Source organism: Ascaphus truei, chromosome 3 (genome assembly GCF_040206685.1).
Source record: "Ascaphus truei isolate aAscTru1 chromosome 3, aAscTru1.hap1, whole genome shotgun sequence".
In the NCBI taxonomy this organism is placed as follows: domain Eukaryota; kingdom Metazoa; phylum Chordata; class Amphibia; order Anura; family Ascaphidae; genus Ascaphus; species Ascaphus truei.
In genome coordinates, this window is record NC_134485.1 from 232,600,068 (window position 1) to 232,616,872 (window position 16,805).

The window sequence follows — 16,805 nt, forward strand, 5'->3', positions numbered from 1 at the left end:
ACACACTGTGGTTCATAAAACTCCTCAAAATATGCTTGTTTTCCTAGGTCAGATGCTTACCAGATTATATTATACTGTACATAGGTCTGTGACAAGCTGCTTTTGAGATGAGTCATGAACCATTTCCTTAAAAGCAGAATAATGTGTTGTGGGCCTCTCTGTCAACTAAACTATTAATTTATTGATAAACAGAGCTTTATCAATCTGGAATTCCTTCCGCGCACTCTAATACTGAGTTTTCTTGATGAGAAGTGCGTTAGAAAAAATGTGAAATAAATAACGTTTATTAATAATGTAGTGATCCATTATAGGGGAAAGTTTGAAAACTCATTGGTTAACAGCAGGGCCAGCTGGGTGTATGGCGGGGTCCAGTGCACTGTGTGCGCAAGAGGCCTCTTACCACCTCCCGAGCCGCGATGTCACGTGATGCACGGGGCCTCTTGTGACAACTTTGTTTATCATCGTGTCGTCGTGTGATTTCACGTGGTAGCAGAAGATGCTGGCACTTGGAGGCTCCACGCTCGCCCCCAGCCCAATTTCGGTAATCATGGTTTTATTGTGGTGGTGGTGGTTAGTTTAACTGTGATTATGGAACTTGGGTCGGGGAAGAGCATGGGGCTTCTAAATGCCGGGTCAGGTGCCCCCGCACCAATGGCACTGCCATCAAGCCAGCAAAAATATTTAAGCAGTGACTAGAATAAAATTAATCTGTACTAGGGATTCATATAGAAGAAACAAACAACTTAAACAAGCGGTGTTTATCTATGCATTTACATTTTTATGTTTATATTGGGACAGAAGCTCATTTAAAATACTATATAATTAATAGGAAATGGATAGGTCTGCTGCAAAGAGCATAACGTGCTTATTATGTGAACAACTGTGCTACAAAATAGTCTGTTCTGTACTTATGTGCCTAACTGGACCAATCCAGTCAGGATCAATATAACTATATCTATGATGAATGCTAAAGGAAAACAATGTATTTCTGTAGTATAAAGAACATAACCTATAAATGGAAAATGTAACCTAGACATTTAGGCCATTATTCAGATAAAATATCACTGTGACTGAATTTCCATGATTGCTGTGGACAAATTGTATGCTCCTTTCTACAGGAGAGAAGGTCTGCACTACCGATTTGTCACTACTGTATAATGCATATCAGCATGACTGAGCTTCATTTAGGCACTCCAGCAATCCCCTGCTTCCACAAGGAATACCAGCTTGTTAACAGCCTTCTGCAGGCTCTGTAAAGCAACCCTACTGGACCATAAACGGGAAAAAGAAACTATTTAACAGGTCATTAGTGTGCCCATTTCACCTCTCCGCTGCCAATCTGTCGCAACCTTCACTTGCAGTGAAGGGGTTGCAATCTATAGTATTTTCTGTAAAATGATTACTTCAATATATATATATATTTTTTTTTTCTGATATAAATAACTTTGAAAATAGAGTTGCTTATACAAGCACCAGCTAAAAAAAAATATTTGTATTCAATGGTGAATAAGAGATACGCTTTTGTGGAGTACAAACAATTCATTCTGTTGCGTGTTTTCTATTAATTTAAATGATCTGTGTTTGTACCTACAAACATACTATACTTAGCGGTTTGTGTATGAGTTTTTTGGTTATGCATTCTCTTGCCAAAATCTCTGATATAATATTTGGTATTTTTAAAATACAAACCAAAAAATAAACAATAGATGAATATAATTTGTTGCTAGTGCTATTTGTAAAGCAATTTTTGGTCAATGAACAGTTTCTCTTGCAACACAGATTTATGGGTCACTGCAGAGAAAGCTTTTTAGAAGACTAGATTAATGCATGTGATTCAAACTTAAAGCAGCAGAACCTGTAGCAAAGCATGATGTCATTTTCTGTCATTTTTATTATGATTGAAGCAGGGGGATTCCGGAGCTGAACCGCATTGATTTCAGCTCCGGGGACTCCCTGCTTCCTGAGATACTTACCTCTATAGGGGGTGCTGGTATCTCCAGGCAGGGACGGTGACGTTTAATGTCCTGCGTCACACAGGCCAATAGGAAGCCGTGACGTTATCCATTGTGGCTTCCTATTGGCCCGTGTGACCTGGAAATTTAAACTCCACAGAGATACCGGCACCCCATATGGAGGCAAGTATCTCTGGAAGCAGGGAAACTAATGTAGTTCAGCTTCGGGGAACCCTGCTTCAATCCTGTAGTGGGGGGAAAAATGCCTGGTGGTGAATGTTTTGCTGCTTCAAGGTCACCACTTAACTCAAACTGCTACAAGTACAAAAAAGGTTTCAAATGATACATTTCTGAGGAACAAATCCTTTGCAACATATCTTTTTGTACAGTACGACTTCATTTGTATGTGCAAATGCTCCTAACATTGACACTAGGGATCAGAAGTTTAAACTGAAGTGCAGATTTTTTTAAATACAGGATTGAAGCAGGTGGTCTCTAGATCTGAACCCCATTCATCTCACCTTCGGGACCCCCTGCATCTGGAGAGGCTTACCTCCGAAGGGGGTGCCGGTAACCACTCCAGGGTTCACTCTATGGCTGTAATGAAAAGTTCAGTCCGCGCTCTGGCTCTTTAAACTTGGAGTTTTGGTCCCTCTACTGCTACTGCTACTTTATCATTACAGTGGTTTTTATTCATTTTATAAGCCTTTTTTTTTTTTTTTTTTTTTTCTACCTCCTTTTTTATTTTTTATTTTTTTTATTTTTTCCACTTTTTCATCAATTCTTCCCCTCCCCCCACCCACCTTTCCATTTGTTCTATTTCCCATATTTTAAAAGTTATTTATATGTCATTTAATGTTATTAATGTTGTTATCCAGTATGCACATATACTTTGTTTTTTATGCTACTACTATGCATATTTTATTGCACTTGACTATTTGGGACACATGATTTTGGCTCCCCTTTAAGGTCTGTTTACCTTTCTATTTACACTTATATATATACTCAATTAGTGTAATTCATTACTGGATTAAATGCACTAACAGGGAGGTCTTCCTATTGTGGCCCGCCCCTATCAGTATATGAGCCTGATTGGCCATGCAGCCATTAGGTATTAACCAATGACGCACAGAATTAGACCTATAAAGGACCCCTAAACAGGTGTCCCAGATATTGCCTGAAGAAGTTTACTTTGTTAAACGAAACGCGTCGCGACTGTTGTGGCTGGCGGTTTTACTACCCACCACCAGTACACACTCAAGTGTACCGTTCCTGCTTATTTCCGATCGTTTCTATGCTATCAAAAACGGACAGGCATCCTAAGGACACCTATTGAAGGCCCCGGTTCCTGCACATGTGTGCTACACTCTGCACCACGCTACCACACGTGGAGGACAGGAGAGTGAACAGAGACAGCCCCAGCGCGCGGGTCTGATCTCTCAGAACTGAGATTACCCTTCATACTTCCTATGTGATGCCCTACTCCTGTGATAGACACCAGAATCGGGGATTATTAAAGAAATTTTATATGTAAGTTACTAATTTTATTATTTGTTGCTAATACAATATCTATCTCTCATCTTGGTGCGCTTTTGTGTTTTTTCTTGTTTCACTCTATGGCTGCTTTTCAAAATTCATGAGTCCTGAAGGCCAAAAGGAAGCTAAAAATTGCAGAGAGATACCGGCACCACCTTCGGAGGCAACTATGTCTGGAAGCAGGTTGTTCCAGAGAAATTAAAGGGGTTCAGCTGCAGAGACCCCCTGCTTCAATCATGTATTAAAAAATTACAGGGGGTGGAGAAACGGCTTGGATTGCTCCTTTAAATGAAAAAGATACAAAAACATAAAGGGAAGTTGAGCCTTCTCTACTTTGTGCCGCAGTCCTCTAGTACCAAAAAATTCTTCCAGTTCTGAAGCAGGGAAGCATTTGCATACTGTATATTCAAACACCTACTTTTTTTTCATTGACTACTTTATCAATTGGTCAAGTCTTCTTTGTGACTAGGACTCACATTCTGAGTTTGGCACTGTCACTTTACTAGAGCTTTCCCTTGTCACTCTACATATATTGTACACTATTGCATTTGGTGTGCTCCAGTGTTTACTATTCCCATCACTATTTGAAAGGAAAAGGCAAACTAATAATTCATGAGTGTGTAGCCCCGGTCTTATTTTGTACTCATTGACCCCCCTCCGCGAGTGGCGAGCGGTCGCGGGTGCCGCCGGAGGTGGCGACGGACCCGCCGGCACTTCGCGAGGGTGGGGGCCAGTGCAGGGAGCGCTCGGCGTCCCTGAAGCTCCGGCGGCGTACCCGGCTAGTGGGGGCCGCCATGAAGTGTTGCGCGAGCGTACGCGGGATCATGCATGCGCCGGAGGTACCCTGGAGCTAGGGAGAAGTCGCGCGAGGGTAGGGAAGCAGAGGGAAAGGTTGCGGCGGCCATTCGGTGTTCGCGCATGCGCAGGGCAAGTGCGCACGTGGCCCCAATGCCCAGACAGGCCCCACGGGACTACAACTCCCAGGAGGCATAGCGAGGCAGGCACCAGGTGCCTGATAGTGGCCAATGAGGGCCAAGGATTCCCAGGCAGGGAGAAAGGATACATTTCGCGGGCTTGGAGCACGCAGGTCAGTCAGACCCAGGAGCAGCCAAGGGAAGGAGGTAGGGTACAGGAGTCAGTGACTCCCTGCACTAGGCCAGCAGCCCCCAAGGCCCAAGATAGCTCTGAGTCGCCCAGTAGAGTAAGTGTTGCCAGGGACAGCCCTAAGGATAGGGGCTCTGTCACTTACAGGAGTAGGAGCTGGGGAGGAGAAGGGGAAGGAAGGGTGCAGGGAGCGAGTGAAGCTCCTGCACCGCGTAAAGTTCCCCACATCCCAGGTAGGCCCCAACTCCCCACCAGGTTAGTGAGCAACTGATAAGGGACGGCCCTAGATAGGGACGCGGCCCTTAGTGATAGTGTGTGAGTGCTTTCTTGTCAGGGTCACGGCTGGCAGTGCTGTGAGGCCTGACAAGAAGGCACAGTATTTGTGCAGCACGTTTGCTGTACGCATCCAGCAGGTTGCAATGCGTTGCTGCAGGCGCTGTTAGTATTAGTTAGAGTCAGGACTGGGAAGAGTTAGGGGAGCGGAGCAGGCTATTAACCCCTTAGGTCCCAGATAGGTCCTCACTCCCCAGTTTGTGGTGCTACAGGGACAGACCCTAGGTTAGGGATCGTGTCACAGTAGCGCTAGTGTTAGATAGGGACACAGCGGACGCTGCGTTTCCTGTGAAGAGGTTCTTGCTCAAGTCGGGTCCCACAGAGACTATCTCCTGGGTGAGATCGCCCCTGGCGGTCCTCGTGCAAAGAACCAGCTTGGGATCAGACGGAATCACCGAGCTATACAAAAACAAAATTAAAAACCGGGCGCTTCTAAACTACAGTATGATAATACTTAATCAATATAATATAAGTAATAATGATGTATAATTTGTAATTGGTATCACAAAATGTGATAAGTGACCTCCACCAACACAAAGTGAATGATAAATGTAATGTGAAATACAAAATAAAAAAGCAGCTCTACACCCTTTATGAGGACTGTCCAGGTCCAGGTAGATCTTGTGTAGTTTTCCAATTGGGAGAATCGCTGTGATACTCGTGAACATAAATGAAAGAAAAAAATATATGATAGTGCAGATGGTACAACAATGAAAGTGGTCAAAAAATAGTCTCTGCAATAGTTGTACTCACAAATGACAAGGTCAAAATAGACGTATCAGAGACCCATCTCTCGCTGATAGGAGCCCTTTAATGGATGCCCTCTCAAAGTGGTATATTGGTAGAAATTCAGGAAGCTTGTAGTGTATTGTAGATCATATGGATGATTGGATTATATCCCAAGGATTATAGAGAGAAAAGAGAGAACGCACAATAGTATAGTACGATCTAAATTGTATTAATAGCAGTGAAAAATATATATAATGCACTCACATTTCAAATGTAAATTACGTTCGAGGGAGAGGACAGCTGTAGTCAGTTGGAGAGTGCCGGTGCCTCCAGGAGCGACGGAACACGTCCGCGTGCGTCACGTGTGCCCGCGTCACATCCTGTGACGTCTCAGGTAAGGGCGGAAGGGGCTGCCTGGTGTGTCCGTCTCCGTAGATTGCCAGCACCCGTCTCCAGTAATCTCCCCAGCTCAGTCACCTCCCACAGCTAATCGATTCAACGCGTTTCGCTGTGGCTTCTTCAGGAATCAAACGCGTTGAATGCTATTAATACAATTTAGATCGTACTATACTATTGTGCGTTCTCTCTTTTCTCTCTATAATCCTTGGGAGATAATCCGATCATCCATATGATCTACAATACACTACAAGCTTCCTGAATTTCTACCAATATACCACTTTGAGAGGGCATCCATTAAAGGGCTCCTATCAGAGAGAGATGGGTCTCTGATAGTCTGCGAAGCGTTGCTGATCCGTGAACTGGAGTGCTCGGCAGGTACTTTACATCCACAAGTGCACCAACGGGCCCTTAGCTTAATAGTGACTGCGCCGTCACCCATATCCTCTCTCTGCAAGCGTGTGGGACATTGGGTGGGGATCCTATGAACACTGGGTGGGATCACTCAGTGTTGGGGGAAGCGTTTGGTGAGACGCCTTGGTTATTAGTGTCTCCTCTGTAGAGGGACACCTGTTATTCTATTGCTGATATATGTGTGTATGTTCTCAAGTAAAAGGTATTGGTTATCATACACACGGTCCGCTAGTTATTTGTATGTTTCTTGCCCAGGGGAATCTCACATCACGGGGATCCTAGGTAAGTGGAGGCGCTGCGCTAAGTAAATGTCTGAATGTTATCCCAGGCTCCCAGCTAGCGGAGGCTCAGATCTCCTGGAGCCGCAGGTGTTGTACAGCGACCAGTAGTTCCATTGGGAGGGTTCAGAAAAAGGGCTACAAGTGTATAATGTTTAGAATTATCTCAATTGAAAGCAAATTCTGTATAATATAATCATATATTTCAGGGCTGACCTAAAATATTTCTATGTACAGTAGCTCAGCAGACACCTTGACAAGCCTTTGTCAAGGAAACGGGTTGGAGACCCATCACAGAAGTACAGTATGTGTTTATTGTCACCACACCAGCCGTGATGTCAGAAGTGATGTCAGAATGTTGATGGCACTGTTCTTCTATACGATGTTGTTTCCCACGTGCTTGTGAGTATATTACGTTGGTGTCTGGTATATTACTGTCAGGCCCCTGTTCTTTTCATCACACTATTATTACTGTGCTATTATTATTGTTTAATTGTAAAACATCCACACATTCCAATGATATACTGTAAATTGCATGAACAAAAATGGCATGCCAAATAAGGACAAACAAGTGCAAACATATACAAAAGGTAATGAGGGCCCTGCTCGTGAGAGCTTACAGAGGTAGACAATACTGGCCCACTTTGTAGTGCTGCTTGTTCCTTGCAGCCCAAATAAATCTTTTTAAAACTGATATAAATGCAAGAAATCACAAATGTATCCCGGGCATATAATCAATAACATCACTGGTAAAATACACCAATTGCCCATTTAAAGAGCAGAAAGAAGTGACATTGAATGAAAAAGTCACCTTAAAAAGATGCAAAGAGCAAGTAGCACTGCAAATTGAACCAATAGTGTCTAACACAGTAATATTAGTGTGAATGTTCAAATTAACACTTACTCATACTAATGTGACTCTTGGATACTGTATTATTTAGTGTTATTTTATGTTATTAAGAGAAGGTGTCTGTCTGTGTCCACTGAATTACACAGTACACGTATGCTTTTATTATTTATGCTTATAAAGAGGAAGTCAAAAGAATCTCGGAGTATCTCGGATTATGGATAATTACCAAAAAGATCCCCCCCCTTACTAGGAATGAGATTATGCTATCTTTATTAGTACAATTGTGCAGATATATGCCAGTTTATAATACAGGTACTACCTTTTTCTTATTAGGACTAACAAAATATATTTTAAACCAAGCTTTCAATGGTTATATATGCTGTTTTCCTCAGTATTTTTTGTACCAAAAAGTAGAGACGCAGTACTGACCAGAGGTAGGGAACCATGATTTACCAGAAGTAGGGACAGACAGAGGGAAGATAGGTGACAGATTAGGGTTATAAATGGTGGGACTGAAAAACCATGTGGAAAGTCAAAGGGTTTGAAACTGATGTTTTATCCGTTAAGAAAGAAAACTGGAACAGCAAGTAGTGGGGGTGGGAGAGGAGAAGTCGGTATGTGGGTCACATTGCTAAAACAATCACCAAGAAAATCATATTAGCATAGAAAACACTGTAAGTACACCAGATACAGTACAAGCAGAGAAAACTGCAATGCAAAGATATAGGTAAAGATTCCACTTTAAAGCAGTAATTCTGGCCGCTCGTTTATACAGTATTGTAACATTTTTTTTATCTTACCTGAACCGGTTCCATTGATATTAGTTTTTTTTCTGCCGGTTTTTACACAAACCCCCCCCCACAAAAAAAATATGGTGGCAGAGTACAAACATGGTCACCGGGGTTCAAATGATATTGCAGATTTCCTCTTGGCCATTGGATGAAGCCCAGACCATAGAGGCCACATTGTTGCTCCAGTTTACTATGCGGATCCCATGATCCATTCCGGGCTCACCGCTCCCGAATATCAGGGGATCACCAATCAGCGCACCAATCAGGTCTGGGGGACCTCTTTGTTCAGGTAAGATTGAAAAAAGAAATACTTATTCTTGGAATTTAGACTTTATCAGGCTACTTGATATTGGAGGATTATATTCTTGTAGCTCTAATAATGGTGTATACATTATTCAGTGCCGGAGATGTGACCAGAGAGAAACTCAACCAAGAATCCTAACAGGCACACATTTATACCATAAATGCAATAAAATCCCTAGGACACACCAGCTGGGCATCATAGGGCTGCTCATCCCATAAATTATCTCAAAAGTTGGGTCCTCAAAGGACTGTTAAAATTCATGCAAAATTAGAAACATTATAATTCATCCCAGAATCAACAAATAGGTACGTAACAAGCACATAAGATTTGTAATACTCTATTAACAATACATCTTTAACGTTACATGTTGTCCCCCCACCACCACTTTTTTTTCTGACAACTCACCACTATCGAAATAAGTATCCTTTCTCTCCAAATCAGATAGTTCTAACTTTGTGTACTAACACTTTAATGATTTATAGGGTAAAAAAAATAATAATAACGAAATGGTGACAAGGCATGTACAAAGTGTAAAAACCAAGAATTAGCAAGATATCAATTTAGTAAAAGTCTTTCAGGTAAAAAAAAAATCAAAAGCCTATACATAAGTTTAGAGTTCAAGACACCCCTCTGCCAGTCCTAGAATAGGAAGCAGAACAAGAGTGTTCATAAAATGTATGGGACAAAAACATACTGCAGGTGAAGAGTGAAGATGAATGGAATTTATTTAGTAGCAGTCAAGCACCATCAGAACAAAGCTCACAGCCGTTTCCCCCAATAATAGTACGTACAATTAGAGCTCTGGGATTTATTTGTCCATATGTCAGACCAATAATGATTTGTATTTTCGCCCCCTACTGTATATCTGCCACCAACTATAACATCTCTTGAAATACGGCAACAGTGATTCAGACGCCAAGTGCCAAAAACGAAACTCTTTAAGAAAAATACAGCAGTAAAAATTAGTCAGCAGACTCAGCATTTGTTCAATATTTTTAATACTTGCATTTACATAGTTAGCCGTCATGCTACAAAAGCATTGTATCTTGTTAGAGGAAACAGTTCAACCCGGAAAAATCAAAAATATATAGCGATGTGTGGGATTATTCCAGACATAAAAAATAAAAATTCACAGTTGAAAACAAAAGAACGCAACAAATATATCTGTTTGAAATAGGGTATACAACGTATTGCAGCGCATAAAAGCTTCTGATAAAATTATAAAGCTCCGTCTGGGGTTATTATGAATATTATATCATTAGTAAGATTCTTATCTTATTGTAACTTAAATCATCAGTGAATGTAACACTACAGGAGAACAAACAAACAAGTATTTAATAATGTAAATTAAACAGCAGGGAAAATGCATATGTTTTCCACTGGCGTAGGAACAGGTATGCCAGCACAACTCTAATTTTGAGAGATATAAATCTGCCACGAGCTAATGGTACCTGTGCAAAATTCCTCCACCATAATTACTCTAGTTGTCCCATTTAACCATACCACACGCTGATCCAATGAAGCTAAAGCACCCAAAACTGGTACTAGAGTATGTTAATCAAAATGGTAAAATATCGGTGCAATTAAGGGACAACATATCAAATGTAACAAAAATAATTGGACCAGATTAACTAACGTCTCATTAAATCCCTGCATTAACTATGCGGTGTTAGAGGGAACAACTCTTTTACATATTATTAGCACTAACGTTTGTTATAGTTGATGCAATGCCTTCTCTGGCCAAAAACAGCAGTTAACACTGCTTTATTGAGCTTTCAAATACCCGTAGTCACTTACCAATGTTTTAACTTAAGTTGGCACCTGATTAAGTCAATAACGGAGCTCTGTGTATCTGGGCCCCAGCGTACTGTGATCACAGGGTTTAGTTGTGATGAATTTTGAGATTTACAGCTGTATATTTAGATTTTAACATCTCGTTTTGAACCAATCACTCCATCAGGGATCTGTGAAGTGTTATTTGAAGTGCATGGCGGTACTCCGCTGAAGTGCATGGCGGTACTCCGCTGAAGTGCATGGCGGTACTCCGCTGAAGTGCATGGCGGTACTCCGCTGAAGTGCATGGCGGTACTCCGCTAAAGTGCATGGCGGTACTCCGCTGAAGTGCATGGCGGTACTCCGATGAAGTGCATGGCGGTACTCCGCTGAAGTGCATGGCGATACTCAGATGAAGTTCATGGCGATACTCCGATGAAGTGCATGGCGGTGTCCGATGAAGTGCATGGCGATACTCCGATGAAGTTCATGGCGATACTCCGATGAAGTGCATGGCGGTGTCCGATGAAGTGCATGGCGATACTCCGATGAAGTGCACGGCGGTACTCCGCTGAAGTGCATGGCGATACTCCGATGAAGTTCATGGCGATACTCCGATGAAGTTCATGGCGATACTCCGATGAAGTGCATGGCGGTGTCCGATGAAGTGCATGGCGATACTCTGATGAAGTGCACGGCGGTACTCTGAACAGTGGCGTAACTATGCCGTAAGGGCCCCAAGCTAATGCCATGACATCGCTGCATCACATGTTGGCGCATTGTCATGGCAACATGTTGCCCTGTGTCATTGCCATGATGATGCGACGTTGATGGACGAGGGCTGCTCTGTTACAGAGACCCCGCTCTCTCCCCTGGCAATCAGTTTCATTGCTGTGGGTAAGAGCGCGGGGCCTCTGTAACCACTTGGGGGGGTTCATCAATATTCTGGAGAGAGTCCCAACTCCCTCCCCCTTCTCAAGAGCTGAGGCCCCTGGGACGTGCCCGGGCGCTAGTTATGTCCCTGTCACTGAACACCTTAATTCAATGCGAGAGAGAGAGAGAGAGAGAGAGAGAGAGAGAGAGACATCCACAAGAAACATTTTAGACCTATGTTTAAGAGGTGCCTGTGTCTAAAGTGGGCATTCCTCTATCCACTGCACTCCCAAAATATATGAAATGTAAACAATATATTGAAATAATACATTTAACAGAGAAAAAAAATTGTAAGTTAATATCGGGCATAAAGTATCGTGACTCAAAAGAAAATATACAAAATACAAAACAAAGGACAAAGTGGCATCCTACCAATGGTGGAGCAAAGTCTTTCTGTTGGATGCTAGAACGTTTCTGTCCCTGGCAGCTACACTACTGTTGTGGCCACTGGACAAGTATGTTCTTCCAGGTGATATAACTACAGATATCTCAAGAACTGGGGGAAGAGGGGCTAAGTAATGTACAAAAATAAAAAAAGCGACACATATTGCTGATTTAATGTGCATTAGGGTTTACCACCATTTAGTAAATTTGGGTCACAGCTAAGTAAGTTTTAATTAATAACCAGCTTCTAAGTCCATGGCCACCCCTGAGCTTAGCCCTGCTTACTTCAGCAGTTCACAGATGTGCTGTCTAGTTTCAGGGTGTTCTGGAAAATGCATCTTCTTTCCAAATGAGATTTTTGATGGCTAAGGTGATAAGTGTGCAAGTGTGAGACACAGCAGCATTTCCAGCAACATACTAAAAGTAAGTGCCTCAGCAATGAGCCGAATGTTATTATCATCAATAAAATCACTGGCCCGATATCTCTATTCTGGCTTCAAAGCAAATCTGGAACCGTCTCACCGCAGGCCACTGCCACTTTCTAATTGAAAGGGAAATGTATTTCTGTGTCTCAGACGCTTACTTACATCTTATCTTTTGCTCAGCTTTATTTATTCATTTCTTTTGTTACATAAGTGATGATGACAGGGTTACCTTAAGGCTAAAGAGAAGGCTGCTCCCTTGAAATATATGATTTGGAAAAATGTCTAATGACCTCTGAGACTAGAGCTACTCAAGTCAGTAATTCCCACACTCAATAAAACAAAGACGTGGGCAATCACTTCTTAATGTTCTCCGGAACTGTGCCTGCGAAAACAACGCATGCCAGAGATACCATGTCACAAAGCATTACACTTTTGGATACTTTTTATTTTAATGTCATTGTTTTGACTGTGCTGCCTTTGAAAGACACATTTGAAAATGAGAAGCATTACAATTAGCAAAAAAGCTGTACCAAATAAACCAAGAAAATGTGTTCTCATGGAAACCAATGGGAATTGTTTATTTGCTGAATCTTGTGTAGAATGTTAGCACCCGTTTTACCCTAGATTTGCTGCGAGAGACTTGTGTAAATAACCCCCGTTGTGTGCTCCTTTGCATTTAATCTTTTAGGCTGCTCTTATGATGTTCAATGGATGTCACAAGGGCCGGCACTTTAGGGGAACATCATGCTTTTATTGCAATTTTGTATGGGGGCACTCATTAACCGCCCCGTTGGAGCAATAAACATCATCGGAATGGAAGTGTAGAATGTTCACTTCTGTTCACATCATCAGGATGGTGACCGCGACAATGTGATTGCTACCTAAGGCTGAGTCCACAGTGGCCACGGCGGCAAGCGGGTCTGAGTTCATGGCGGCGCATGCACAGGTAAAAGCCGGGATCTGCGGTCTAGGGGGAGCGATAGGACAACTGCCTGCAGTTAAATAAAACAGAACCAGTAACCAAGCTCTAAAGGATCATGCTTTTGTTTTTTAATGGCTTTTCTGAGTTTGTAATTTCTAAACCCACACTGTGCATTACGAGTTGTGCAATTTATCAGGGAAATCTGTGAAGAAAACCCCATGGTGAAAATAGATAGGAAGCAAAAAAAAACGACACACTCAGCATGCTCATTTGCATGTCATTACCCAGGATTCTCCTCTGCAGTTGGTTTAAACACTGTATAACGTGACTATGTGGACATGCAGGTATTGGGTGCATGCGGGAAACATACCAATGAACTCAAGGGTTTATTTAGTTTGCTGTCAGTTTCTTACTAAGTTTCCTATATGACGATTATCATGATGGATCCTCCTTGCCCAAGAAAAGATGCTATCCCAGCAACTTTGTGAGTTGTTGTCAACTATCTGTACACCAGACTTTTACACTGCTGGTTTAATGGAAAAAAAAAACTCACACTGGTATCTGAAAAAAAGTTTTAGGCCAGAATGGGCATTTTCTCTTTTATCTTAACTGTGCTCCAACTGGCAGTTAACTAGCGGCCTACAGTACTTAATTTAAAAAAAACCACATCACTACTAAAAATGTAGTGCATAGCAATTCATAGAAACTGCATGCACAGTATTTACATTTTGTATTGCAAAACTGACAGAAAACGGTTTGAGAAAACCAACACTTGTAAGTTAAAACATATTAGTAAATTGTTTTTAAGAATACAGTCTGATTGCTGCTTTCCGGCTTTATTTTGTTTGCAAGAAAAGACGCGTGTCTTTAGTTGGATCTTACTTGTTTGTCAATAAATCTATATGTGATTTTTTTTCCGCGAGGTACTTGTGGGAATACAAAGCACTGAGTACATTGATTTTTGTGTGTGTGTGACAAATGTGAGCGTCTAACAAAGCTGCTTTAAGCAATTTTTCCAGCTGAGGACACCGGTAAGACTGCATTGTTTACTCTTCATTGCCTACATTGCTCAAGTGACAAATCATCTTACACAGTTTGGTGACTCTCTCCATGAGGTATATCTTTCAATAGATTTCTAGAATACTAACTACCTCTAAAGTCTGTGGCATGCGTTAGGAACAAAGATATTTGAGCACTTGTATCAGTAGGTTTTCCTAGTTTTGTGGTACTTACAGTAAGAATCTCTGAACATGTTAACCTCTCCACTGCCAGAAGGTCCTGCAATGGATTACTGAGCAATGCTTTGCAGGAGCCTCCGTCAAAGAGGTTAATGTAGCCAATACTTGTTTTTCACATTACTGAAGTATGATGGTGATTTAATTTTAAACACACACAACTGTAAGGACTCCCCTTTTCCATTCTCTTTTCCTCATATAAAACACTGCCAACAAATGGTATACCTATAGAAAAACAACAATTTGACAAAAAAAAAATTGACGTTCCCCCCCAAATAGCTGTTCTCACAAAAGGTTAAGAATATTCAATATTAGAATCTAGATACTAATAGATTAGATACTAATCTCTGTTCTGATAAAGGGAGGTGAGCTTAGTGAAACTTGTCAATCTAGTTAGTCCATTCAAATATATTTGAAATAACAGATGTATTGATGCATTTGGTCAATAAACGTTGCTTGCATTGTACTTTGAAATACATCCTCTTTCGGTGTTTCTTGCTCTCTGCTCACGATTTAGATGTCAGATACAATTCACACTGTTACAGAACCTGAGTAAATTAACCTCCACTTCTTAAAAGAGCTCATAGACTTGGACACAAGATGGCCGTATCAATGTTTCAAAGAGCATGCATATTACAAATGTGTATTCTACTGCTTGAGTAAGTATTATGGATCATCTTAACTGTATTTTCTTGCTAAGCTTCATTAAAGAGGTAATCCATTTTAATTGCATCTTATTTTGTGCAGTAAGCATTTAACATTTAATTACAAATTAGTTAGTATGGAGATGAATCGTTGTTAGCACAGATATTCCTGGTGATTGCTTACGGCAGGGGTGCGCAAATTGGGGGCGTTAGATTTTCGGGGGGGGGGGGAGTTACAGCTCTTCCCATAGTCATTTAAATTAAATGCCGGTGGAGCGGCGAAGGCCTCTGTAACTTTCCTTGCCTTGGCTCCGGCGGCTTCTGGTGACACGTCGCAATGGCAACGTGACGTTGTGGCGTAAAAATGCCGGAGACAAGTAAGGAGGGATGGGGGGGGGGGGGGCGCGAGCAGGGGGGAAGAGCCGGCAGGGGAGCGCAGGGTAAAAAGTTGGCGCACCCCTGGCTTAGAGGGTTATGTATCAAGGTCTCCTGGGATAAAACTTGTGCAAAACACCACACCATATTTATTGTAGCTCAAAATCCCATTGTATCTTATTGGACCTGGGAGGTAGATCCTCAGAAGGACGCTAAATTTCTAACGTCACGTTATCTCACTTTAATGTATACATATCTGTAACGCAAATCCTCAAGGATGCTTAGCGCTATGATATTCAGCCATTTTCCTTAACAATAAGGGAACCTTAAATTTTAACTGACAGTTTATTTTTCACATGCAAATCATATGGTAATGAGCACTTTACCTACCAACGGAGATCCTCAGACCTCCGTTACTGTTATTATGCTAATAACATTACAATACTTTATGCTAATAACATTACAATACATTATGCAATAACGTAACCTTATTTAGCGCCTGCTGAAAGCTGCCCTCACTCACTTCTAAACCCTGAGGAGCATTGTGTTATTACTACAAGTAGTGTACAAAGGAAAAGGGAAGGTCTTAAGTGGTACCTATATGAATGGATTGGGTGTAGGAATTGACCCTATCATGACATGCGTTATACTACCAGATATATGTTGAGATATATAAATGGCTGAAACAGCAACAAATTAATATATATATATATATATATACTGTATATTTTTTTTTTTAAAGGGATTAACTATAATATGTTGTTTAATGATGAAAGTGAACGTTAAATATCTTTATTTTGCCTACTATTGTATTCATAATTTATGGTATAAAGTATGAGTTTACCAGAATGAATCTACATACTGTATGAGAAAATGATTTTCAAGGAGATAGAAGTATGCAAAATAACATCTAATTACACACAATATTTTTTTTAGCATATATAATAGTCTAACTAGTCTAGTATACTAATGTTCCCTAATAACGTTCTTGACCAATGCCCATGTGCAGTGTATTATTTTTAAGGCTACGGTAATCTCCCTTCATTAGGTAATGTTACCTTGGTTGTTTTGCTTACGGACCTTACTTTTGCATATCATTAGCTTTGAGGATATTCATTAATAAGGAGGAAAATAAGGTCTTTCACCTAATTAAGGAAGGAAACATTATTTTCCCTTATTTAGCCCACTTCTGAGGATCTACCCCCTTGTTATTTGATAAATCTGGTGCAATTTGTTTACTCCCGTTTTGACCCCGTTATGCAGATATACACTGTATCTTCCTTAGTTCTCCACTCATAGAAGTGAAAGAGATTCACATGACATAGGAATTACTGAGGCATAGTGCTGCTTAAACAATTTACAATTTATATTTACTGTAATTCTATTGAATAGGTCTGTCTAGGAAAAGTAAACACATGGGAATCCTT

General features: G+C 41.2%; 1 protein-coding gene across 4 annotated transcripts in view; it reads right to left on the reverse strand.

Moving 5' to 3' along the window:
• Positions 1-16,805, reverse strand: part of SH3RF3 (SH3 domain containing ring finger 3) — a 425,668-nt gene that overhangs the window by 85,313 nt on the left and 323,550 nt on the right. The window lies entirely within an intron of this gene.